Source organism: Equus caballus, chromosome 26, assembly GCF_041296265.1.
Source record: "Equus caballus isolate H_3958 breed thoroughbred chromosome 26, TB-T2T, whole genome shotgun sequence".
NCBI lineage: Eukaryota > Metazoa > Chordata > Mammalia > Perissodactyla > Equidae > Equus > Equus caballus.
This window is the reverse complement of record NC_091709.1, coordinates 23,312,338-23,338,987: the sequence shown is the minus strand read 5'-3', so window position 1 is coordinate 23,338,987 and position 26,650 is coordinate 23,312,338. Positions and strand designations below refer to the sequence as shown.

The 26,650-nt window shown below is 43.2% G+C and overlaps 1 long non-coding RNA gene across 6 annotated transcripts in view; it reads right to left on the bottom strand.

The window, feature by feature from the left end:
- Positions 1–26,650, bottom strand: part of LOC111770761 (uncharacterized) — a 200,220-nt gene that overhangs the window by 109,317 nt on the left and 64,253 nt on the right. For 2 of the 6 annotated variants that reach the window (XR_011432902.1, XR_011432906.1), the window contains one exon: positions 3,917–5,100. The exons of 2 other annotated variants lie outside the window; for them this stretch is intronic. This is a non-coding gene — a long non-coding RNA (uncharacterized lncRNA). Of the gene's footprint in view, positions 1–3,916; positions 5,101–6,858; positions 6,960–8,827; positions 9,177–26,650 lie in introns of those variants that run through there. 2 more of the 6 variants (XR_011432904.1, XR_011432905.1) reach the window with 2 other exon arrangements.

Sequence of the window (26,650 nt, the reverse complement as noted above, 5' to 3'; positions counted from 1 at the left end):
CCCAATGGTGCAGATGAAGAGACTGAGATGGAGCCGTTTCCAGAGCTGAGACAGGGAGGAGAGAAGGGCCAGGGATGCGGGGCTCCCAGGGGCCAGCGAGAGGGAAGCTGTTCCCAGCCCTGGGCTGGAGGGAGGAGGGGAAGTGGTGTCCTCTGGGCCCATGAGGGGCTGTCAGGGGAACAAGGAAGACTGCCCCCACCCTCTGTCCTCCTGTCCTCCCACCTCCTGCTGGAGCCTGGGAGCCCCCCAGAGGCCCGGGAAGTGCAGGCGGAGGAGTCAGCCCGGGCACAGAGCCTGCCAGAGAGGGGCCCCGAAGGAATCTGGAGAGCGACCAGCACACTGGACTCTGTTGAATCCGAAGTGCGAGGTTGTTACTGCCTTCCTTCCCGGCCATCCTTTGTTACACATGGAGCTTCTGCCACCTCTTCCGCACTGTTCCAGGTGTTTAGGATGCAGCGATGGACAAAACAGTCTAATGAGGCCTGGGGACCCAGAGCTTACATTCTAGTGAGGGGCAACAAATTTTTGTTTACATAACAAAGTAAAAGAGATGCAGGATGGAAATAACATGCTCCACAGACAATTACTATAGGGGGATGGCAGGGGGCTTGACAGGGTAACACCCAGTAGGTGACATTTGTGCTGAGATAAAACGTAAGAGAAGATAGCCTGGGAGATCAGGGGCCGAATGTTCCAGGCAGACGGAACAGGAAGTATAGAGGCCTGAGAGGTGGCTTCTGGGGCAGCGGACATGGGACTAAGATGAGGGGGAGTGGAAGGGGGGCAGGGAGCAGGGTGCACTGCAGAGGCGTCTTTCTAGTGCTAGGTAGTGACACCAGGGGAGGGTGTAGACCTGGAAGGGAGAGGGACATAGAGTGATGTGCTGTTTACATAGATCTCTGTGGCTTTCAAGACAGTGGAATGCAGGGAGAGGGGCAGCATTTTGGTGAAGGGTCTCACGGGTCTGCAGAGAGCCCTGGGGCTGGCAGTGGGGTGGTCGTCACCGAGACGGAGGAGCAGGACAGATTGAGGCTGTGTTTGGGATGCTGGGGGTCCAAGAAGAGGAATGAACAATAACTTTTGGAACTTTTCTTATGACTTGTGTATGCTCTGCGGTACTTTAACTAAACTTCGGTAAAATCTCTGCAGGGAAACCCGAAAAATACAATCAGCTGTGTGTGGATGTAGCGCAACCAGTGAGAAGCCTGTTTTTCGAAGGAACAGAGCGGGGGAGTAGGCGTGTCCATTTGGACGTCCATGAGGTCTCGCCCGTCCCTGAAGGCCCTGGGGATCAGAGGGTCTCACCTCTCAGGCGCTCCCACAACAGGGGCTCCCAGGGCAGCTCCGGGAGGGGCTCGAGGGCAGGATGAGGATTCCCAAGGGTGATGCATCCGCTCCCTGAGTGGAGCCGATACGATGCTGCTCGTGGAGTTGCCAAGATGAACACTCAGTGGACCCCAGCAGAGCGCAGAGCCAGTGGAAGAGGAAGACCCACGGACTAGAAGTGCTCGTGGAGGTGGCGTGTGCACCCACTGCAGGCGCTGTGCCCGGCTCTCTAACTGTCCCTGCGGCAGGCTGGGCGGTGGGTGGGAGGTCAGGGAGGGCTCTCTGGAGGAGGTGGTCCTGAGCTGAATGCTGAGGGAGAGGGACGAGTTATCCACGGTGCTTTACACACTTTCCGGGGCACAGGAATCACTTGGAGATCTGGCGACAGGGGAGATTCTAATTCCTCAGGTCTCGGGTGGGCCTCATTCCCTGCACTGCTCCCACATAATGTCCATGCTGGAGATAGATCATTTGATGTTTATGTGGAAAAATATGGGCAACGTAAAGGAGGCAGGGATGTTCTGGCCAAGGTTCACCCAGGCACAGACATGAAGGTACAAACAGCCCAGCAGAACTGACGTAGAACTTGTGCAGGGGACCTGCTCACAATTATCCTCTCAAACGCTCCTAACTACATGGACGGATCCTGTCCCAAGTACACGACCTGTTTCAGAGGAGCACGAGGAACCACAGACTTGGGGTCGCTCTTGGGCAAGCCAGCCACGGAGGACTCGCTTTAGCTTCAGAATGCTCTAGTCAGTCCACAGCCCCACGTCCCCTCGCTTGCAGCCCAGACCTGGAAACCCCTCCTGACCTGTCCTTGCTCCTCACCCTCTGCATCCAATGCATCGGGCCGTCCATTGATGATTCCTTCAAACTCGCTCTGTTCACCCACCTCCATCTCTACCAACACCCTCCGGTGCAAACCAACACTCTCTCTCTTCCCTGGGTCGCTGTCACTCTGCTGACTCTCCTGTCTACGGGGCCCAGGTCGCCTTGCTTCCTCCCATCAACCTCCTCTGGGCAGACACGGCAGACTCTTTAACCCATGCCCCGGGCACGGCCAGAATGAAGCCGGGCTTGGATGAGCATATGATGAAGGTGTGACCGACCCCTGCCCTCAGCCCCCTGTCTCCTGCTTCTGGGTCATGGACGGCATCCAAGGCACTATTTTCAAGAGTGCTTTGAGAAGACAAACTCACCCATCATTTAAAAACCATCTTTGCAAGGTAATGAATAGATTGCAGTGCTCTACGGACAACTGAGAGGAACCCCTGGAAACATCAAAGTGCAAGTGGGTATCTGGGCGGTTTCTATGAACAGAATTTTCTGGTAGGACAATAAAATGAAGACAATATCTCCATAAGTTTATCTAATTTTGCCTATTTCTGTGAAGGTCTTGGTATAATTCAGTTTTCCTTACTCTGCAAGCGAACCAATGTACTTTTTTCATTCAAGAACCATATTCAAGGGGCAGAAGGGCACGGGTGTATGGTGCCAGATGGGGATTAGACTTTTGGTGGTTAACACGATGCAGTCTTCAGAGAAATCACATTATAAGGATGTACACCTGAAACTTACCCTAACAAAACAATGCGACATCAAATCAAGTCAATCAATCAATCAAGAAATAATACAACATCATCAGTAAAAGGTGAAACTTGGGGATTAACTATTTTGCATATTTTTGTGGGCAATAAGAACCTTCTACGTCTAGCCTATGGAAAGAGGCTATAATCGTTACTCTAAATTTGCAGTCACCTTAGCTTCCTAAACTGACAGGCATCTACAACATGGAAAAAATATGACGTTTAAATAGCACCAAATTTCCTCTGTCTTTCAGTACAAAAAATACATTATTTGTGATGTTACTCCTAAGTATTTGGCTTGTGGTATTCATTAAAAGAAGCTTATCTTCCTTATTGGAGATGTGTAACGTGGAAGATTGGGAATATTAACCAGGAAGCAAGAGAAGGGAGGTCCAGCGTTTTATGGTCACTTTTCTTCAACATGAAAATGTTATAATCACAGAAACGTGATTCTTTAAACATGCCTTTTATGCTCTTTTCACGTGATTCTTTCTTCTGTGGCTCTATTATCACAATATTCAGCGATATCAAACCAGAATTTGACATAACGAAGGCTCTTGAAATGTTTCTACAAAACCTGAAAAGAGACTCTGAAAAGAATGAACATGACTCCTGTATCTGTTATCTCACCAAAATATGCACATCCCCCAGCAGTTGCTGGAACACAACCCACAGAATAGGGGCCGGCCAGGTGGCACAGCGGTGAAGTGCGCACATTCTGCTTCAGAGGCCTGGGGTTCGCCAGTTCACATCCCGGGGGCGGACATGGCACTGCTTGGCATGCCATGCTGTGGCAGGCGTCTCACATATAAAGGAGAGGAAGATGGGTGCGGATGTTAGCTCAGGGCCAGTCTTCCTCAGCAAAAAGAGGAGGATTGGCAGCAGTTAGCTCAGGGCTAATCTTCCCCCACACCCCCCACCCACCCCCAAAAAATACAAACCTAGGGCATAAAGAAAGGATGTTCTACTTCTTTCCTTTTGAATATTTGTGAAATAAGCTACTAATGACATTGGATTTTATTACACGACTTTTTCAGGGGAAAAAAAGTTACAGATTTGGTATAATTCGGTTTTCCTTATTGTTCAAGCAAATCTGACGAATTTTTTCTCTCGATAATCCTATTCCACTCAACCGAGACCATCCCAGGGTGCAGGGTCTTGTGCTTGGCTATGCAACCACCATTCCTTGTTGCTAACTTCATACACATTGCAGGTGGAGGCAGAATAATGTCCTTCACGCTGCCCTAGAGACAGCCAGGTCCTAATCCCGGGGACCTGTGTATATGTTCTCTTAAATGCCAAAGAGATTGCAGACGGATAATGAAGGTTATGGACCTGAAGACAGGAAGATTACCCCGGATCGTCTGGGTGGGCCCCATCTAGTCACATGAGCCCTTCAAAGTAGAGAACTTTCTCAGGCTGGAAGCAGAGGAGAGATGCAGCAGACGGAGAGTCAGAGAGATTCCAGAATGAGAAGGATTCCCCCTGACTTTCCCGTCTCTGAGATGCAGGGAGGGAGGGCAAGGACCAGAGAGAGGTTTCTCGAGGCTCAGGGCAGCCCCCAGCTGACAGCCACAAGGAAACTGTCTCTATAGTTTTGTCATTCCAAGAATGTCCCACAGTTGGAATCATACATCTTTTCAGATTAGCTTGTCTCTCTTAGGAATATGCAATTAAATTTGCTCCATGTTTGTTTTTAATTTTTGAGAAGTTTTCATTTGGAAGCTTAGAAAAACTCAATCTGTTATAGCATTTATAATATTTGTATTATATTTATCTTATTATAATGATATGATATAAACAAAATAAATGTTTTCACTAAGTGGTGTATAGTTGCCTCCAAACCCGCTTTGATTTACCCCACTGTGCTAAAAACATGTCCCTGTTTTCCAGATGCCGTGATGTGGACAAGGGTTGAGAAGCGCTGCTGTCCACTGTCAGGCAGGCTTCTTACCCTGCAGCCCTGGAGGGATGTCAGTGGGTGTGTCACAGATGGAAGGGCATCTTTCTGAAGAGATGGTCCACAGTCTTCATCTGGTTCTTCCATGTCTTCTCAGGATTTGACAGCACATTTCTTTTCAGCACTGAAATATATTCCCTTGCCCGGATCTACCACAGTATCAGAATGCAGCTGCGTACAGGAGACAAGACGTGTCGGTGTTGGCTGCAGCTTTGTAGTAAAAACCTTGAAGGTGAATGATGCATTTTAGGTATTAGGACAAAAATTAATTTTTGCACATAAAGCCCTTAAGGATGATACTTCCCTCAGCCATTATAACTATGATAAGAAAAAGTTTGCAATGGTTACAGGGACGAATCCTAAAGCAGTGACAACATCAGCCAAGCTACAACCTAGAGATCAAATCCTGCCCCCTACTGCTCCAGCTGTTTCCTCCCCAGCAGCAACTGTGGCTCAAGCCCCCACCTCTGTCCCTGCTCTTGCTCCCACTTCTGCACCTGTACCCACCGCGCCAGCATCAAGCGTGGCATCTTCTGAATCTGCACAACCAGTGCAACTGAACAAGAGAAACCTGCACAAAAGCCAGCAGGGACATCAGAGATTACTGGCTCAACCAACTGACAGCACATGAGGACATTCTTCTCGGCAAAAACCATGTGGAAGATGCAACAAGAGCACTTGTCACAAGTTGATGATATGAGAATATGGTCATGACATCGTGTCAGTGAGCTGGTTTCAACAACCTAAGCAGAACAGTCTTTTTTTTTTCTTTAGAAAGTGACAGGGAGTGTGTTGCACGAGGAGCTGGAGGAGCAGAGAGAGTCATTGGGGCTGGACAATAAGCAGAGCTGGTACAGAGAGAGGACATTGTTCGCATTTTGCAAATATCACTCAGGTTTCAGTGAGGAGACTGGGTTGAAGGAGGCCCAGAGAGGTGAGGGGAGACCAGCTATTGTGGGAGACCCCCCAAGAGACCACGGTAGCAGGGATAGGGACGGAATGATGAGGCCAATTACCCAAGCCTGCCACGAAGACCAGGCTCCCTAGCAGTGGAATGGGGACTTGAATCAAGGTTTTCTGATTTAAAGTTTGGCACTATTCCTGTGGCCTACTGAACACACATTCATGCTCTCTATTCATCTCTATATAAAAGCAAAACAAATAATAAATTCAGTTCATTGTTAATTTTTAATCTTTTGATTTAAAAGATATTAAATATCTTCTTTTATACCTAAAGTTACCACTTAATAAAATCATTGACTTATTAGTCATTTCCTACTGTGTCACATCCTTCTGATGTTTAGGTATTTTGTGACATCAATTTAAATGTGCGTGTGTTTTCTGGAACATGTCCAGAGCAATACTTTCTTTCACTTTTCTCTTAAAGTCAGAGAAAGACGCAAGGACGAGACAGACAGCTTCAGAGAACCCAGCTGATCTGTGTTCAATGGCCTCTTGTGCCAATTGCCATGTGAGCTTAGGAAAATTATTTATCTGACTTTTATCTCCATTATTAAATCCAGGTTTTGTGGAACCTAAAGATTATACGTGCTGTAAAGACCCTCTTTAAGAAAAACACACAGCTACTAATCTAAAATTAAGTGTAAAAGTGACTACATATTTATAGTGACAAATGAAATCATTAAAAAATTTTAAAAGCTGACAAATTCCACAAATATTACAAAATCCTGAATAATAAGACATTTTTATGCTGTCTCAAATACCTCTATTAATACTTTTCCCCCTACATTTTTGTTTGCATACTCTTTGATAATCTTTTCATATGATAATTTTGTAAGATTTTCCAAAGGGAAGCAATAGAAAAAAAATTTTTTTCCTAGCATGATTAATTGAAATTTGTTTTGCTCTTGTGGATAGGTGAGAGCCACAAAAAAAGCAACTTCACATTCAGTTGTCCTTCCTGTTTGTACTGTTTCCGCCCCACACAGGCATTGCCTCTCCCCCATTACCAACATCACTCACCAGAATGCTCCATTTTCTACCAAGGATGAACCCATATTGACAAGTCACAATTGCCCAAAGTCCATAGTTTACTTTAGGGTTTCCGCTTGGTGTTGTATATCCTATGGGTTTGGATAAATGCATAGTGACATGTATCCATCATTATAATATCATACAGAGTATTTTCACTGCCCTAAAAACCCTCTGTGCTCTCTAAATAATCACTCCCCTCCTCTCTCCGACCCCTGGCAACCACAGATCTTGTTATTGTCTCCTTTTCTGACTTTTACAGAATGTCATATAGTTGGAATTATTCAGTATGTAGCTTTTTCAGATTGGCTTCTTTCACTTACTAACATGCATTTAAGTCTTTTCCATGTCTTTTCATGGTCTGCTCACAATTTTACGCATCAGATCGCTGGAAAAATTTCCCCCAGACCAACTTTTAACACCCTTCATTTCAAGCTTGCTTTCTTCTCTACTGTCCACAGAGTCAAGCACCATAGGAACTGGAGATTGAGTTGGGGGAGAGGGGCACCACCTCTGGAAAGCTACTCCTACCCCGGAACAGCTAGCCATCATTTAACCATACCTGCAAGTAACCTAGAACCCCCTAAGAATATCCCACCACACCCCTTCTAGAGGCATTCTCACCTCCACTTCCAAAAAATGCCCGAGTGTCACCCAACACAAGGTGAAGCACGATAGAGGAGAAGTCAGAAAGGAAAGAGACAGCAGTAATCTGAAGATTGTGTTCCTTTCTAAAGTTTACAGAAATAAGTGACAACATAATAACATTGTTAGGGACCCTCCCAGAGCCTAGGAGGGAGCCTGTGTTAGTGAAACGCCCTGAAACTTAAGCTTTATTTGCTTCACAATAAATCTGCCTCCTTTTTCTCACATGTAAAATAGAGATAATACTGGACTGGCTTATTGAAAGGATTGAGTGAGGAGGATATACGCAAACACTTTGAAAACGAAAGGCTCCTGGGAAAGTAGATACCGCACACTTGACACAGAGAACTTTGTGGAGGATCCAAATATATCATCTCAGTGAATGTAAAAATGAATGTCTTTCTGATTTATTTCCATCTGTGTTTGCTTTCTTTTCCTTTTATCCTCACTTTTACATATAATTCTGGAGTCTCCTTCCCCCACCATGCCTGTATTTTTTCTTTTTCCCATGTTTTATTTACTGTTTTTTCTGTTCCCTCTTTTTTCCTCCCTCCAGCCCCTCTCCTCCCCCTCAACCCCCACTTCCTGTGGTTTGTGTCCACTTATGTAGCCACAGAGCTGCTCCCTTAGTTTTGTCTAAGCTGCTTTCCATATCTTTAAAACCTACGGATGCTGGGATAGCCATCAATCTAGGACAGACAGGGAGCCATGTGATGCCTTCCTCTCCAGACGGGGCTTCAGGGTGACCCTGTCTGATCACTAGGCTCCACTTATGAAATACAGCCACTGATGAAATTCATAGCAGGCAAACTCCCTGCATGATGTGGGGCAACAGCATGATGGATGGGCCGGCGATGATGGATAGCTCCTCTCTTATTCTTAGCCCATGAATTTTGGTTCTTGAGTTTCCTCCAGCAGCGACTGAGTTGTCCCAGAGATAAGATAACGATGCTCGTGAGTTCTGGGCTTATTGCCTGTTTAGGAATATCGCCCTCATCATTCAGGAAAGCAAATTATTACAGACAATGTAAGGTTTCAGTCCATTTCAATGGTTTTTAAATTAAACAGATGACCTGGCATATGGATCAAGATTCCTAGCACTGTAAAAAAATTCTCTTCTAAAGTATGGACAGAACATGGAATTAAAGTAAAAGAGGAGATTTATAGAGAGAATCTTAATAATTCTCCTTGTCGTCTGTTAGTTCTTTTTGGAAAATAACTATTACAGCTTACTATAATCTCAATCCTGCATGGTTGCTTTTTTTTTTAATACACGACCCTTTTTTACTATTAGGAAATGAGTCAGAAATCTGAATACAAAAAAATTGGGTAACTTTAATATGCCTGCTAACATTATCTCATTAATCCTCACGGTGCTTCTGAAAGATATATGCAATGTATCTTTATCTCCATTTTACAGAATGTGAAACCAAGATATCCCAAAGCTCTTTAACATACTTAAGATCACACAGTGGCTCAGTAATAGAGTCAGAAATAAAAGCCAGCTTTTCTAACAAGAAAGGCTCTGACAATTAATCAGAAGCACAGCAAGTCTGCTCTTTGATGACTAAAAATTTCATTGGAAGCCACATGCCGATTTGAACAGGAATAAAGTCATCACAGCTGGTGATTTCATATCTTCAGAAGACTCACAGTCCAAAAACCTGTAACATAACATGTAGCCCCTGCTTAGATTTGGTACATCACAGCAAAGATATCTTCCTCCCCAAAAAAAATTCTTATAAAGTCTTAATCTCTCTTGCTTATCTCATTCATAAAATTCCAAAGCCATTCCCATGGAAAACAGAATCCATAAACCCAAAACAGCAGTTGCAATGCAGAGTTCAAGATTTTGTAAGACGACAGTCGAGCACCTTGGAAATTGGATTCAGTTACTTCCTAGGGCTTCTGCTTCCTGGTCATGGAACTGATCCTGCCAAGTATGAATAATATAACAGCCTCATCATCTACATGGAATAGATGTAGCAGAAATCACCCCTTTATCGCCAGTGCTTGGCTTAGCCCGATGAACAGATATTTAATGCATAATTATTGACTATGAAGGGGGAGGATATGTGAATAATCAATGATATTCAAATTTGCTGCTCTCACTCTGCCCCAACATATTTCCACCTGCAGACGAAGTTCCTGGAGTATTTCAAGTTCTTTCCACTCCCTAATGGCTTTTCCAACCAAAAGATCTCTTCCATCTACTGTCAACCAAAAGAATTTCCTGTCTCTAAGAATTGCAAGGTTTTACATTTATAACCGCCATCATGTCAATTTAATTGAACAGATAACCACTAATTTAGTGGTTTTCCAATTTTAGTGAGCATAATAATGTTATTATCATGTTATATTATATCATGTGCATGTTAAACATAGACTCTCAGGCCTCCAGCAATTTTGATTCAGATGGGAGGACAGGACTCAGCATTTAAACAAGATCTCCAGGGGATTTTGATACAGGCATTCCAAGGACCACTCTTAGAGGAAAAAAGCTGTCTACAATGGCCCTATTCCACAGATTAAAAAAAAATGGAGGTGCAGAAAAGTTTCTTGCCCAAGGCAACTCATTCATTCCATTATCAGTCATTTGACAAATACTTATTGTGAGTATAGATGCTCAGACACCATTGGTTTCCGAACTGGAGCCTGGGCTAGTCCTCAGTCCACTGCTATGTCTACTCTGCCTGCTGCCAGATGGTATGAAAGTTCCAAACACTACATGAGACTGGCTGGGGTGGACTCAGGAAAGATTTCATAAAGCAGGCAGAATTAGGATCGAATTCCAGCTGTCAAGATGAAGAGAGGGGAACTGCGCCAGCAAAGATACCGATAATGGCACAATGGCTTGTGTTCAGAACCACAGGCTGTACCTAGAGGACAAGATGCATGAGGCAGAGAAGGCCTAAGGGTAGTATAGCTCAGGGACCCCACTTGGCATAGATCAAGAGACCTCAAAAGCTCTTTTCTGGGCAGTTCTCACTGCCACATTCAAGTTTGTTGGGATTCCCATTGGGGACAGGTGAATCCTGCCATTAGCAGTCTGAGGCCTCCCTACGTAAGCACTCTCAAGTCTCCAGTGTCAGAAGCCTTGTTCTGAACACCTCTCTTCCCCCAGGCCTTCCTTCTCACTAACACCTTATTTACACAGAAGGATAGGGAAAGAGATGGAAAGGGCTGCACACAAAAAACAGACAAAACGTATAAATATGACCTGGGCTAAGTCCTCAGGATGCTGGGGCCTCGTGAGGGAGAAGGGAAACACTAATCAAGATGTGCAGGCATGCAGTGATTTCTCAGGGCCCTTTGGGTCTCAGTCCGGGCTGAATATTAGAACGACTTAAGGAGGTTTTGAAAAAATACTGATGTCTCAGCGCCCCCAGACCAATGGTATCAGGAGCTCTAGGGTGGAGGCCAAGCATCAGTACCTTTTAAAAGCTCACTGGGGGGTTTGAATGTGTATCCTGTGTTGCAAACCACTGATCTAAAAAGGAAGAGCTTAAAGATAACAAATGCAATGTAAATGTGCTGGAGCCAATGAGTTGAGATGCATGTGGATTTGAACAAAGCAATTTCAATTTGCGACTAGGCGGTCGATCAAGAAAGGCCTCAGTAATTCAAGGAGCAGGTTAAAGTTGTGATCCAGCCAACCTGAGGATGGCACCTAGGGTTCTTGCCTGTGTGCCAACATGCATCAGGCTAGAGAAAATGATTTTTAAAGTAAATAAATAAATAGAATCTATTATTATCCCCATTTTTCAAATAAGGAAACAGTCATGGAGAGGTAAAATTGCCCAAAGCTCTTATTTTTTGCAGGGAAAGATTTGCTCTGAGCTAACATCTGTTGCCAATCTTCCTCTCTTTTTTTTTCCCCACACCAGTACATAGTTGCATATTCTAGTTGTAAGTCCCTCAAGTACTTCTATGAGAGCCACTGCCACAGCATGGCTACTGACAGACGATTGGTGTTGTTCCGCACCTGGAAACCGAACCCGAGCCACTGAAGGGGAGCACACCGAAACTTAACTGGAAGGCCATCGGAGTTGACTTGTCCAAAGCTCTTAATAAAGCATTTGCTCAAAATTAAGTAAAGGAACATTAAATCAAACTGATTTTGATACAAGCAGTAGAATATGTTTGGTTGAATTCCAGAACATTGCTAGTTTTGTAGGTCAAAAATAGTTGAATATAGGCAATTCCACATGAATTATCCTAATACATTCCCATCCAATCTTGTCTTTAGGTGTGTTTCTTATTCAATTGTTGCTGCTCACATGTTTATAGAGAAAATCTAACTACATCTTGGCTCGCTATTCCTTTGGAAACTTTTTCAAAATACTAATTCCAACATACCAGAATTTTCTATATTCATATATCAACTTATCTGTCTTCTATTTGTCTCATATCAGCAATCAGTTCCACTTGATAAAGAGTTTAAACCAAGAGAAGTAAATAAATGACTCTCCCTGACAACAAAATCAGACTAATAAACCTTTTATAGGGCTATCAACCTTAGCAGGAAGAACAGAGATTGACTAGCCAGCTTCCAGGTTTCTGTGAGAACAAAGATAAAGCAGCAAAGTAACAGAAACAAAGCCTGTGAACTTAATCTCCAACTTTTTAAATAAAAGCAGAGAAAAAGAGCAAACTTTTCTCTCCTTAGAATGTTCTGGATATCAGAATATCCTGGAGGAAACTATGCCGGCTCTAACATTGGTTCAATAAGTAAGACTATGCTAAAGAAAATTTAATTTGATGGTCATCCTATTAACTCTATATTCCACCACAGGGTACCATTTTTTATTTGGCCTCACTAGATTGTGTTGAGTAAGCTCCATGAGGCCAAGACCACCTCTGTCTTATTCAGCTCTTGATTACCAGTGCCTGGCATAGTATGTAGCATGAGGTAGAGGTCAATAAATATTTTGGAAAGAATAAGTTTATAGAAGCAAGATTTGATGTAGTCACAATAGAAACAATGGCTTGTTTTCTAATCCCAACTTGCTGACAACTGGATATGTGATATTGGATGAGTCACTTACATTCCATGGACCACCCTTTTTCTCATGAGTAAACAAGGGGATTGGTATCAAATCCCTCTTTTCCTCTGTAGTTCCAATGCACAGAATAACACATGATTAGGTTAGTCCTGTGCACCGCACAGTTAACCTTTCTGCATTCTCCCTGGTCTACTCGTCAGTCCTGTCTATACTTACCCAAGAGCACACCAGAGAAGGGCAGGAATGCAAAATTATGAACCAAATTATGAAGAATTCTCAGGAGGCCTCTTGAGGTATCTGAGTTGGCCTGACCACATGAGATTTTACAATAGCAAGGCTCATAGGGACAAAGCTCCAGTATGCAGAAGTTAGATTCTCTTTATGCATTGTCTGATTTGACTTAGGAATAATTTCTCAATCATATATCCTTCCATGAGGTCCACATCCTTACTGCAGTTCAGCGAAGATTCTATTCTCTCTCCTTTTAAAAACAATTGAAATTTTTCCATAAAAAGTCAGTTTCTCCCCAGTATAAGAAGACCAGATGACAGCATCTTCTCAGCAAGGTCAGACTTCTGAAGCACTCTGTCCTTGAGGAGAGATACATCCCCCAAGGGGTAAATGGCCTGTGGCCTAGGATTCCACTCCATTCTGAAGGAGGAAAGGCAACCCCAAACACCACCATTTTTAACCCTCTATTTCCCAACCTGTTCATAGTTCTTTCCACAGGTTATGGGTTGAATGGAAAGGACTATAATCCAAGAGAAAGGGAAAAAGGAGAGAAAACACAGAGAAAAAGACCCGGCACTTTTCATATCTATACATCTAGGAGAAAAAAAGTCTTTGAACTCCAAACATACATCCCTATACATGTTTACATAGACAACAGAAGAGATCTTAGACACTAAATTTCTTAAAGAAATTTGAACAATATATTTAAATTGTTAAAACTTTTTGGAATATTTAGTTGTAGGATTTATGAAACAACGATCAAGAAAATATCATTGTCCTGGTCAGAGACTGAGAATGCCACATACTTGATGATCCTGTGATTTATTGCTGTGTAATAGATCAATCCAAACCTTAGCAGCTCAAAGCAATCCTCATCTTATGATATCTTAAGATCTCGTGACTCAGAAATTCAGGCAGGACTCAGTTGGGTGATTCTTCTGCTCCCTGTGGCATTGGCTGAGGTTGCTAAGGGTATTTGGCTGACGGATAGAAGGTCCAATGTGGCTTTGTGTACATGTCTGGCACCTGGGCAGGGATGACAGGCAGGCTGGTCAGCTGGGGCCACTGACCAGAGTGCCTATGCTGGCCTCTCCATATGATGGTCTCAGGTAGTTGGACTTCTTACATGACTCAATGCCTTGGAGAAAGTTTTCTAAGAATGAGGTAATGGAGCCAGCCAGTTTCTTAAAGGCTAGGCAAGGGCAACTGTACAATATCATTTCTGCCATTTTCTACTGGTCAAAGCAATCAGTGAGCCACACATTTTCAAGACAAAGGGACGTAGACACCCTCTCCCCTCCACAACCTCTTGATGGGAGGAGAGTCAAAGAACTCGTAGCATCTTTAATGTGCCACATCTGGCAAGTTTCCCCCAAGGTAATACTTCTTGGGGCACCCATATCTGCAACTGGGCAGGTCAATATAGGTTCTGAGACCTACCTACAAAAAGGTACAAGAGGTCTGCCAGGCATGGAGGAGTGGGAAACATTGAAACCAATACCAGGATGGAAATGTATGAATGTGAAGAGAAAGAGGCTGCAGTGTAATCAGTAATCATCGGTTTGTGACATTCACTCTGGAGAAAAGAACCCCTCTGAGGAGAGAGGACAAGCTGAGGTGGGCAGAGACGATTAAGATAGGGAAGTGTGATACTGTGAAATGCCAATTATACTGTCTTCTAATCCTGCTGGTGAGGAAAGTGGGGTCACAACTCTTTTCAGGAAATGAGGGCTCTGAAAAATGGAAAGATTGTATAAAGTAAGAGCAATAACCTTTAGAGATTTGTTAAAAATGATGAAAGCTTTCCTACTGGGGAACTTAATCAAACAAATTTAGCATGGTCCAGGGAAACTTTAACCACTTTTACACACTTTTTTCCCTTCTACATGTAGTGGATGTGTGTAAGCCACCCAGATTCTCCTTAAGCCAAGGTACTCATTCTTCTATCTGCTGAGAGTGTTGGCAGCCGATCTATGGTTCTCAGCTGAGTTCCTCCCTACGAATCACTCTACTCCGAAAAGAGCCATCTTGTCCAATGAGCATCGCCCATCTAATTGCTGGTCCTTTTCGTGGGATCAGCTGATGCCTTTTTGATGACTACATTGCAGTTCTACTCCTCCCTGCGTGCAATCTTACCTCCCACTCTCCTCCATAAAAGGCGAACTCAAGCATACTCCTCAATACGATTTTGCACACAAATCTCCATTTCAGTGTTTGTTTCCCACAAAACTCAACAAAAATATAAGTATAACAGCAACTGAGGCTGCAACAATGATGAAAGGAGTGTCTACTTCAGAAGCCCTGAGAGTGACCTGCTGAGACTGAACTAGTCATGCAGGGCATTTGCCAGCTACTCTACCCCCGTCAGGGAAGCCTCAGAATGGCAGCCACACCACCAAGAGAAATGGCTCTGAATGCTTCCTGGGGGTGAGCCTTCTTCTCTAGTCCCTGCAGCCATGTGTTAGCAAACTGGCTCTCTGGGAAAAAAGAGCCTTGATTTGTATCCTTTGCCAATTTTCACAGTGTAAATACTCCTACCTGGGCTGATTTCAGGCTATTGACTCCTTAACAATTGGGCTCATCAAATTCCTAAATATTTCACAATCAGCTCTGGGGACCAGTAGGAGCCGCCTGCAGCACACCACTGCATGTGAGCATACTGTCCTGCTCAGACTGGCTTGGACCAGTGTGAGCACTCAACTCACAGGCAGCAAATCTGGTACAGGCCAGTCAGTGGCATAGGCTTATTGTGAGATGCGAGTCAGAAAAAGATAATAGTGATTAAGCACGGCAATCAAATTCTCTCTGAGTGAATGTGAATGCAAAGTATACAGAGAATATGAACAATAGACACCAGGGAGTAAAAGCTAAGAAGGCAGATGCAGTGATGCCACAGGCAACAGAAAGTGGTGGAAACTATGAGCAAGCAGTTGGTAGTGAGAGGTAATCAAGTGGTGGCAAGAACAGAAACTGAAAGACGCTCCAAGCGATACAGAGACAGGAAGAATAGCTGAGATGTCTTAATGGTAGGGCCACCCAGTTGGGAGCAATCAACCCACACTATCGACACGGTGACAAGGGCTGTGTGGAGACCTGCATTTAACCAAAGACAGCAGTGTAGAGCTCTGCTGAGATCGCCATCTTCCTTTTTCTCACATACAGCCTTACAATCAGCCCCTGTTATTTGAAGTAATCAGAGAGAATCTCTGTTGCTTGTGAAGACATGAGTTTATTAACCCCAGGTCGCCATCTGAGCCAAACAGCCACAAGGCAGAAACAAACTCAGAGTGCATGCAAAGGCTGCTGACATCACTGGAAGCAATCCAAAATAGAAGCAGCAGAATCTCTGTGACAACAAGGGAAAGACAAAGCCATTTTCTTCTGAAGGTCTAAACATCCATCAGGTAGCATAATTAAGTCACCCCTTTACCTGGCTGGTGAAAGGAAAGACTGCTAGGGACTTGGGTACCACTCATTCATTCATCCTAAAAAATATTTAACGAGTGTCTATTCTGAGAGCCTCATGCTGTGCTGGGCTCTGGGAATACAACGGTAATCAGAAAACAGACACAGACTCTTCATTGTGGAGCCTATAGGCTAGTGGGGGAGATAAATATTTGATCAAAAAAATGTCCACAGAAAACATAGAACTTGACTGTGCTAAGTAGTAAGAAGGAGAGACACGTGGTTCCATGAGACTTTGCCTTGGGGTTGAGGGATTCTGGCCTAGCTGCGGAGATCAGAGAAGAATTCCCTGAGAAGTGACGATGAATTGAGATCTGAACAATGTGTTCAAGTGAAGGAGGAGGAAACATTATTGAGGGAAACCAGGGACAGCTTGTGCAAAAGCATCTGCAAGGGGATCACCGGGACTGACAGACCTTTGGATTCAAAGCAGAGCCCTGGACCAGCAACATTGGAATCACCTGGGAGCTGGTTAGAAATGAAGAATCTCGGGCTCCATCCCAGATCTACTAAAATGGAATCTGCATTTTAACAAGATTCCAGGTGATCTGTACGCATTTTAAAATTTGAGAGACTAAAAGAAGACCAGTGTGGCTGGACCTAAGGAAGTGAGGAGTAGGGCACGGTGTGAGCTGAGGCAGGCCAGGCAGGGAGAGCCCAATGCCCAGGGCTTCACTGACCTTAGTTAGGAGTTTGGTTTTATGCTAAAAGCATTGGGAAGTCACAAGTGTTTTAAGCGTATGTTTGTTGGGGGCCGGGGGTGGGGGTGGAGGGAATCTAGCTGCAATATGGGAACTTATTAGACAGGAGTAGAATTAAATGTGATTTGCAATTAGAAGACAATCGCAATGGTCCGAGCAGGAGAATGTAGGAGTTTGAGGTAAAGTTGGAAAGAAGTGAATGGATCTGAAAACTTTTCAGGAAATAAAGTCAATAAGACATAATAACGGTTTGGATTTGGGCAGGGAGTGATAAAATAGAGGATGCTTTCAGACTTACACAAATGATTTTCGTTGTCTTAGCTGAGTTTTACTATCATACTCCCAGCACCAAAAGTTATGCCAAGCAGGTGCCCAATATTTGCCCTAGTTCTTGTTACTGAATGCAGGCTAGCCGTGAGCTGGCTCATTAGGCCCACTGAAGCAAGACTGTCAGACAGACTGGAGCAGACAGAAGAGAGCAGTAAATAAACGAAGACTTTGATCTCTGCTCTGCTAAGAAGTGTTCGGTGTCACTAAGCCAATTAAGGGAGTGGTGAAAATTTGGGAAGTTGGAAGCCAACCCTGGCAATGGGCTGCACTTCTCGCTTCCTTCTTGTCCTCTTTACGGGCGCCCGGGGCTGAGCAGCCAGTCTTCTCCTCCTCTCTCCAGATCTGGAGTTCCAGGGGAAAGGGAAGGAGAACCTCAAGCAGGCTCACACTTGCTCAGCAGGCAGGCAGAGCATGGGTCCCAGTCTTTGAGACAACCTAGGCCTTTTCTTGGGAGAAGATGAAATGACCAGAGATTCTTTAGTTAGGAGCAGTGGTGTTGTCTTTAAAAACTCTGCCTGGTCGCAGCTCCTTGGCTCAATTGATCTGTACTGGGGAAGGGACCTGAATGGTAGGGAACTGAGAGAACAAAGATAACAAGAGTGTAGCAAAGACAAGTAATCTTCGCTACTCCCCACCTACTTCCTGTACACAGCATCTCTGAAAGTTTAAGAGGAACAATACCAGCAGAAGGAGGGAGAGGGAGAGAACTGAGGTGGGGAGAGAGAAAAGAAGGAGGAGGAGGAGAAAGGAGGAAGAAAGAGGGGAGAGAGGTAGAAGATGCTGAGGTGATCGAAAAAGAAAATAATGAGGCTTCCAGAACTAAAGCTGAACCTTTCCCTGGCTTCCCCAGGCCCGGATCTCCTGCTCCCTGCAGCCGAGGTCTCTGATGATTATCTCCCACTGCAAGCTGTTGCCTGACCTTATTCCATAGTCAGAGAAACGAGGTTACTTAACCAAAGCCTCCTTTCTGATATGTCTCAGAATTAACTCAAACTCCTAGGACAGGGCCCGATGACTAAGTACGAGGAGCTGTACTCCACAGTTGCCTGCTGGCTAAGGTTTTTTGGCTACTAAACAAACCCTGGACTCGGTTTTTGTTTTCCTACCAAATATTTTGATCCAGCTGTGGATTCTGCTTGACTCTCTTCATTTCTGACTGATTGTATTCCTTATACTCCATGTTCACGGCAGCACTATCCACACACCCGGGAACCAAACCCGGGCTGCCAAACTGGAGCGCGTTGAACTTAAGCACTAGGCCATGGGGCCTGCCCCAAAATAAAATGTTTTCAAAAGCAAAAATATATATTTAAACAGAGCTCTTGGGCCAACAACTTCTTACTATCTAACTAGATACAATTAGGATCATCCACAATAAAGCCCTTCGGTTTTAAATATTATCACCTTGCAAGCAAACCGTGTGGACATCCACACTTCCACTACCTCATTTCATGCTGAGAGAATGTGTCCTTCCCATTTAAAAATAAGTCCTCCAAATCTGTCCAGTCTTTCTTCCAAGCTCTCATTCCTCCAACTTTCCCTTTTCTCTTAAAGATTCAATCTCTTCCTTTCTATTCTTTTCTTCCCACCCTACAAAAATATTCCACAAACCTTGCACTGTTCCCTACAATTTGTCTCCTTCCATTCTCTGCGAAGTTTCTCAAAGAGCAGTCAACGTTCACTTCCTGCTTCAATTTACCTCCCCAAGTTCACCAAGGACTCCATGCTATCAAATCTAACGAACACATTTAAGTCTTTATTATAAAAACAATTCCTTTGATTTCTTTCCATGTTTCTTCTGTTGATACTGTTAACTCCATCCACTTTTAAAATATTCTTGTTCCCAAGGGCCCATTCTTAGCCTACTCGTGTTACACACATTCTGTGTAATTTCAGCCACTCTTATGGTTTTCACAACCACCTACATAATGATGATGAGCCTCTAATCTGTATCTCTGAGACTTTTCCTCAAAATTTCAGACACATATACCCAATTTCTTACACAACATTTCCACCTGGATGCCCCCTGGGACCCTCAGATTCAGTACATCTAAAATAGCACATCAATTCCCATACGAAGCTTCCTCCTTCTGTCGCACCCCCATCCACCCAATTTGCTAAGTCAAAAACCTGCGTCATCTTTGAATCTTTGCACTTGTTCACTCTATTGTCTCCTTTTAGCATATTTTAGAAATCACCTAATTTTGCTAATTATACCTCTCAATTTCTCAGAATTATATATCAAACGATGAGAATATGTCACTCCCTGCTGAAAACTCTCCAATAGCTTTCCATTGACTTGGTATAAAACAAAAATATCCTAGCTAGTGGGCGGAGCAAAATGGCGGGGTGAGCTGACCCGGGATTCTCTCCCCTCCAAAATACAACAAAAGATTGGAAGAACTGAATTTCAGAGAATAAACATAATGCCAGCTCGTTAGAGACCTACCATACCAAGAAGGAGGAGATCATAAACCTTGCAGACGGCCTCGGAGGCGCTGGAACGGTAGGAGAGAACATCGCTCCCTCCCCTAGAGTCTGCGATCTCACTGCTGCGGCGCATATCGGGAAGGAGTGGGGGAGGGGCCGCGCCACTGGGGGATCATCCAGGACTCCTGCCGCTGATTCAGTGGAGACCCACTGATGGGGGGAAAGCTTCCGTCCGCGGGGACCCTATAAATCAAGGGCCTTGGGAGACCAGAGAACAGAACTCTGATCTGAACCCAGACTGGCGTGTGTGAGTAACAGCCCCTCCCCGCCAACAAAGCCAGTGGGCACAGCCGTCTTGCCCCAAGGCGGAGAGCTAACACGCCGCTCTCGACCCCCATCTAGTGGCGACAGGCTGTAACTGCAACTGAATTCTACCACCATGAGAAAAAACCGCTCCTCTACCATCCAGCAATTTATAAAAGCCCCAGACCAGAAGGAAAACAATAAAAACACAGAATTAAGTCCTGAGGACTTAGGTAAACTAAGTGATAATGAATTCAGAGCAGCTATAATCAAAAAACTCAATGAGGTAGAGACAAAGAGAGAGAAACAAGCCGAGTTCTGGCGTTAATTCACAAAAGAGATTGAAATCATAAAGAAGAATCAAACAGAATTACTTGAGATGAAAAACACAATGGACCAGATAAAACAGAATACGGATTCCCTGAATGCCCATGTAGACCACATAGAGGAGCAAATCAGCATAATCGAGGACAGACAGGCTGAATGGTGCCAGACAGAGGAAGAAAGAGAACTAAGAATATAAAAAAATGAGGAAAATCTCTGAGAGATAATGGATTCAAAGAGGAGTAAGAACATAAGGATCATAGGAATTCCCAAGAATATGGAAAAGGAAAATGGAGCAGAAAGTGTGCTTAACGAAATTATTGAAGAGAACTTCCCAAATCTAGGGATCAACGGAGAAATGTGTGTAGAGGAGGGTTTTAGATCTCCTAGATTTGTCAATGTAAAAAGACCCACCGCAAGGCACATAATAGTAAAGTTGGCAAATAGGAATGATAAGGAAAGAATACTCAGGGAAGTAAGAAAAAAAAAGAGAATGACCTATAAAGGAGCCCCTATCAGACTGTCAGCGGGTTTCTCTACAGAAACCCTACAAGCTCGGAGAGAATGGAGTGATATATTCAAAGCTTTAAAGGATAAAAACCTTCAGCCAAGAATACTCTATCCAGCAAGAATTTCCTTCAGATATGAGGGAGAAATTAAATCTTTTCCAGACAAACAAAAGTTAAGTGAATTTGTAACTAAAAGCCCTCCACTACAAGAAATCCTCAAGAAGGCTCTCATACTTGAAAAAAGAAAAAAGGGAGAAAGGGGACACAATCCACAGACTAGGGAGACCGATGGATAGAACCAGAACAGGATAGCAAATATTCAACTATAGCATTAGGGTAAAAATAAGGAAACTATCAAAACAAGGACGATCTTAGCACTCTAACTACAAATTAATAAGACGAGTTGGAATAAAAAATGAAAATGATTATTTAGGAGGGGAAGAGCAAAGGGTCTAAATCAGTATTGGTCGAGTAAGTAAGAGACCACCAGAGAATAGACTATATTATACACAAGATTCTAAATACAAACTTCAAGGTAGACACTAAAATAAAGTACAGAACAGAGTCACAAATCATGGATGAGGAAAAATCTAAGAAACCCAGCATAAGAAATTGCAGTAGTAAATGGGTAGTCTAAAGCACACAGGAAAAGAAACACAGGAAAACAAGATAATGAGTGACAGATTGACAGCATTAAGTCCACATGCATCAATAATCACTCTCAATGTGAACGGATTGAACTCTCCAATAAAAAGACACAGAGTGGCAAAATGGATTAAAGAACAAGATCCAACAATTTGTTGCCTCCAGGAAACACACCTCAGCCCCAAGGACAAACACAGACTGAGTGTGAAGGGGTGGAGGATAATACTTCAAGCAAATAGCAAGGAAAAAAAGGCAGGTGTTGCAATTCTCATATAAGACCAAGTGGATTTCAAAATAAGACAGGTAAAGAGAGACACAGAGGGACAATATATAATGATCAAAGGGACACTTCATCAAGAAGAAATAACGCTTATAAATATCTATGCACCCAACACAGGAGCACCAAGATTCATAAAGCAACTATTAACAGACCTAAAGGAAGATGTTAAAAACAACACAATAATAGTAGGGGACTTCAACACCCCACTCACATCAATGGACAGATCATCCAGACAGAAAATCAACAAGGAAATAGTGGAGCTGAATGAAAAACTAAAACAATTGGACTTAATAGACATATATAGATCACTCCACCCTGAAGGAGCTGAATACACATTCTTCTCAAGTGCACATGGAACATTCTCTAGGATAGACCATATGTTGGGAAACAAGGCAAGCCTCTACAAATTTAAAAAAATTGAAATAATAACAAGCATCTTCTCAGATCATAGTGCTATAAGGCTAGAAATTAATTACAAGAAAAAAGCTGAGAAAGGCACAAAGATGTGGAGACTAAACAACACACTACTGAACAAGCAATGAATCATTGAAGAAATTAAAGAAGAAATAAAAAAATACCTGGAAACAAATGAAAATGATAGCATGCCATACCAACTCATAAGGGATACAGCAAAAGCTGTATTAAGAGGAAAATTCATCACAATACAGGCACATCTTAACAAACAAGAAAAATCCCAAATAAGCAACCTTAAAGCACACCTAACTGAACTAGAGAAAAAAGAACAAATGAAGCCCAAAGTCAGCAGAAGGAGAGAAATAATAAAAATCAGAGCAGAAATAAATATTATTGAAACAAAAAAGGCAGTAAAAAGGATCAATGAGACAAAGAGATGGCTTTTTGAGAAGATAAATAAAATTGACAAACCACTAGCCAGACTTACAAAGAAAAAAAAGGGAGAAAGCTCAAATAAACAAAATCAGAAATGAGCGAGGAGAAATAACAACAGACTCTGCAGAAATACAACAGATTATAAGAGAATACTACAAAAAACTATATGCCAACAGAATGGATAACCTAGAGGAAATGGATAAATTCCTGGACTCCTACAATCTCCCAAAGCTCACTCAAGAAGAGGCAGACAATTTGAACAGACCAATCACAAGGAAAGAGATTGAAACAGCAATCAAAAGCATCCCAAAGAATAAAACCCCAGGACCAGATGGCTTTCCTGGGGAATTCTACCAAACTTTCAGAGAGGATTTAATACCTATCCTTTTCAAGCTATTCCAAAAAATTAGGGAAGATGGAACACTTCCTCACACATTCTATGAGGCCAACATCACGCTGATACCAAAACCTGACAAGGACACCACGAAAAAAGAGAACTACAGGCCAATATCACTGATGAACATAGATGCAAAAATTCTAAACAAAATTTTGGCAACCAGAATTCAGCAATTCATCAAAAGAATCATACATCAGGATCAGGTGGGATTCATACCAGGGACACAGGGATGGTTCAACATCCACAAATCAATCAACGTGATACACCACATCAACAAACTGAGGAATAAAAACCACATGATCATCTCAATAGATGCAGAGAAGGCATTTGACAAGCTCCAACAGCCATTTATGATAAAAACTCTGAACAAAATGGGCATAGAAGGAAACTACCTCAACATAATAAAGGCCATATACGACAAACCCATAGCCAACATCATACTCAATGGGCAAAAACTGAACCCCATCCCCCTGAAAACAGGAACGAGACAAGGATGCCCTCTATCACCACTCTTATTCAACATAGTACTGGAGGTCCTGGCCAGAGCAATCAGGCAAGAAAAAGGAATAAAAGGAATCCAAATAGGGAGGGAAGAAGTGAAACTCTCACTGTTTGCAGAGGACATGATCTTATATATAGAAAACCCCAAAGACTCCATTGGAAAACTGTTAGAAGTAATCAACAACTACAGCAAAGTTGCAGGGTTTAAAATCAATTTGCATAAATCAGTAGCATTTCTATACTCCAGTAATGAACCAACAGAAAAAGAACTCAAGAATACAATACCATTCACAATCGCAACAAAAAGAATAAAATACCTTGGGGTAAATTTAACTAAGGAAGTGAAGGACCTATATAATGAAAATTACAAGGCCTTTCTGAGAGAATTGGTTGACGACATAAGGAGATGGAAAGACATTCCATGTACATGGATTGGAAGAATAAACATAGTTAAAATGTCCATTCTACCTAAAGCAATCTACAGATTCAACGCCATCCCAATCAGAATCCCAATGACATTCTTTACAGAATTAGAACAAAGAATCCTAAAATTCATATGGGGCAAGAAAAGACCCCCGAATTGCTAAAGCTATCCTGAGAAAAAAGAACACAACGGGAGGCATCACAATCCCTGACTTCAAAACATACTACAAAGCTACCGTAATCAAAACAGCATGGTACTGGTACAAAAACAGGTGCACAGATCAATGGAACGGAATTGAAAGCCCAGAAATAAAACCACACATCTATGGACAGCTTATCCTTGACAAAGGAGCTGAGGGCATACAATGGAGAAAAGAAAGTCTTTTCAACAAATGGTGCTGGGAAAACTGGAAAGCCACATGTAAAAGAATGAAAATTGACCATTCTTTTTCACCATTCACCAAAATAAACTCAAAATGGATTAAAGACCTAAAGGTGAGACCTGAAACCATAAGCCTTCTGGAAGAAAACGTAGGCAGTACACTCTTTGACATCAGTATTAAAAGGATCTTTTCGGACGCCATGCCTTCTCAGAGAAGGGAAACAATAGAAAGAATAAACAAATGGGACTTCATCAGATTAAAGAGCTTCTTCAAGGCAAATGAAAACAGGATTGAAACAAAAAAACAACCCACTAACTGGGAAAAAATATTTGCAAGTCCTATATCTGACAAAGGCTTAATATCCTTAATATATAAAGAACTCTCGCAACTCAACCACAAAACATCAAACAACCCAATCAAAAAATGGGCTGGAGACATGAACAGACATTTCTCCAAAGAAGATATACTGATGGCCAATAGGACATGAAAAGATGCTCATCATCGCTGATCATCAGGGAAATGCAAATCAAAACTACACTAAGATATCACCTTACACCCGTTAGAATGACAAAAATATCTAAAACTAATAGCAACAAATGTTGGAGAGGTTGCGGAGAAAAAGGAACCCTCATACACTGCTGGTGGGAATGCAAACTGGTGCAGCCACTATGGAAAACAGTATGGAGATTCCTCAAAAAACTAAAAATAGAACTACCATACGATCCAGCCATCCCACTACTGGGTATTTATCCAAAGAGCCTGAAGTCAGCAATCCCAAAAGTCCTGTGCACCCCAATGTTTATTGCAGCACTGTTTACAATAGCCAAGACGTGGAAGCAACCTAAGTGCCCATCAACAGACGAATGGATAAAGAAGATGTGGTACATATATACAATGGAATACTACTCAGCTGCAAAACAGAACAAAATCATTCCATTTGCAATAACATGGATGGACCTTGAGAGAATTATGTTAAGTGAAATAAGCCAGCGAGAGAAAGATAATCTGTGTATGACTCCACTCATATGAGGAATTTAAAACTATGGACCAAGAACAGTTTAGTGGATACCAGGGGAAAGGTGGGGTGGGGGGTGGGCACAAAGGGTGAAGTGGTGCACCTACAACATGACTGACAAACATTAATGTACAATTGAAATTTCACAAGATTGTAACCTATCAATAACTCAATTAAAAAAAAAAATATCCTCCCATACCCAGACTCTGGCCCAGTTACTGGCCTTTCTGCCCCAGTACCCCCAGCAGACTCCCACAGAAGGTGGGGATGGCAAGACCAGCCAGCCAAGGCCCCACTGGTGGTTCCTGGATGAGCCCCAGTGCCCATGAAACAACTCCTACTTCTAGCAGCAATGGCAGCAGCCCCTTGGACCCAGGCAGCTCACAGCCCCAGAGACTTTGGCCCCCATCAACAGTGGGGATGCCTACCACCACCATACTGGAGTGATTCCAACTCAAAGGACATCCAGAGCTGCCCGTTTTTCCAACTGACCCAACACTCTCCTCTCCCTTTCCCATAATTCATGACATCAAAACACAGGTTTTTCCTCCTTTTCCTTGAGACTCAGGAGGGCCAAAGCAACAGCCTTTTGCTTTTTGTCCCTCTCTCCCCTACCAAGAGTTGAAGGAATGGATCCATCTTTATTGTTCAGAGGCACCAACTCTGTCCTCTAAATCAGGCTGAGAAGGAACCAGCCAGATCTTACCTCCTCCTGGTTGTTTTTCTTTCCCACCCCAGTTTATTTTTTGTGTCCCTTCTACCCACTACCTCTGAAGCCATTTTATGAAGTGTCATGTGCCACCTGAGCCTCCAGTAAAGACAAAAACAGGCAAAAAAATTCCAAGGCCCCACATAATCTGCCCTCCCTCTCCACCCACATCTCCCACACTGGGCCCCTCTGTTACTGGGCTCTAGCCACATTGTGTCTCATCCTGCTCCTCAAACAGTCAAGCTCATTCATATCTCTGGGTTTGCCACTTAAGGTCTCCTCTTCCTAGAAGGATTTCCTGCCAGCTCTTTGCATGGCTAGCCTTTTCCTCATATCTACTTCTCAACACAAAAGCCACCTGAGAGGCCCAATCCTGCTCTACCACCCTCAACAAGCAAACCCCCTCAGACACATCACCACTTTTACTTTCTTCATGGCACTGATCACTATTTGAATCATCTGATTTGTATATTTCCTTGTCCAACTCTTTTGCTAGAATAAACACTTATCATTTTGGAAATATTGTATTTAACTTGTTTGGGGCACATCTCCCCCACTAGAATATAAATCTTATGAGAGCTGGGATCTTGTATATATCTTCTATAGCCTTTCTTAGTCTTGCTCCACTGGCGTTACC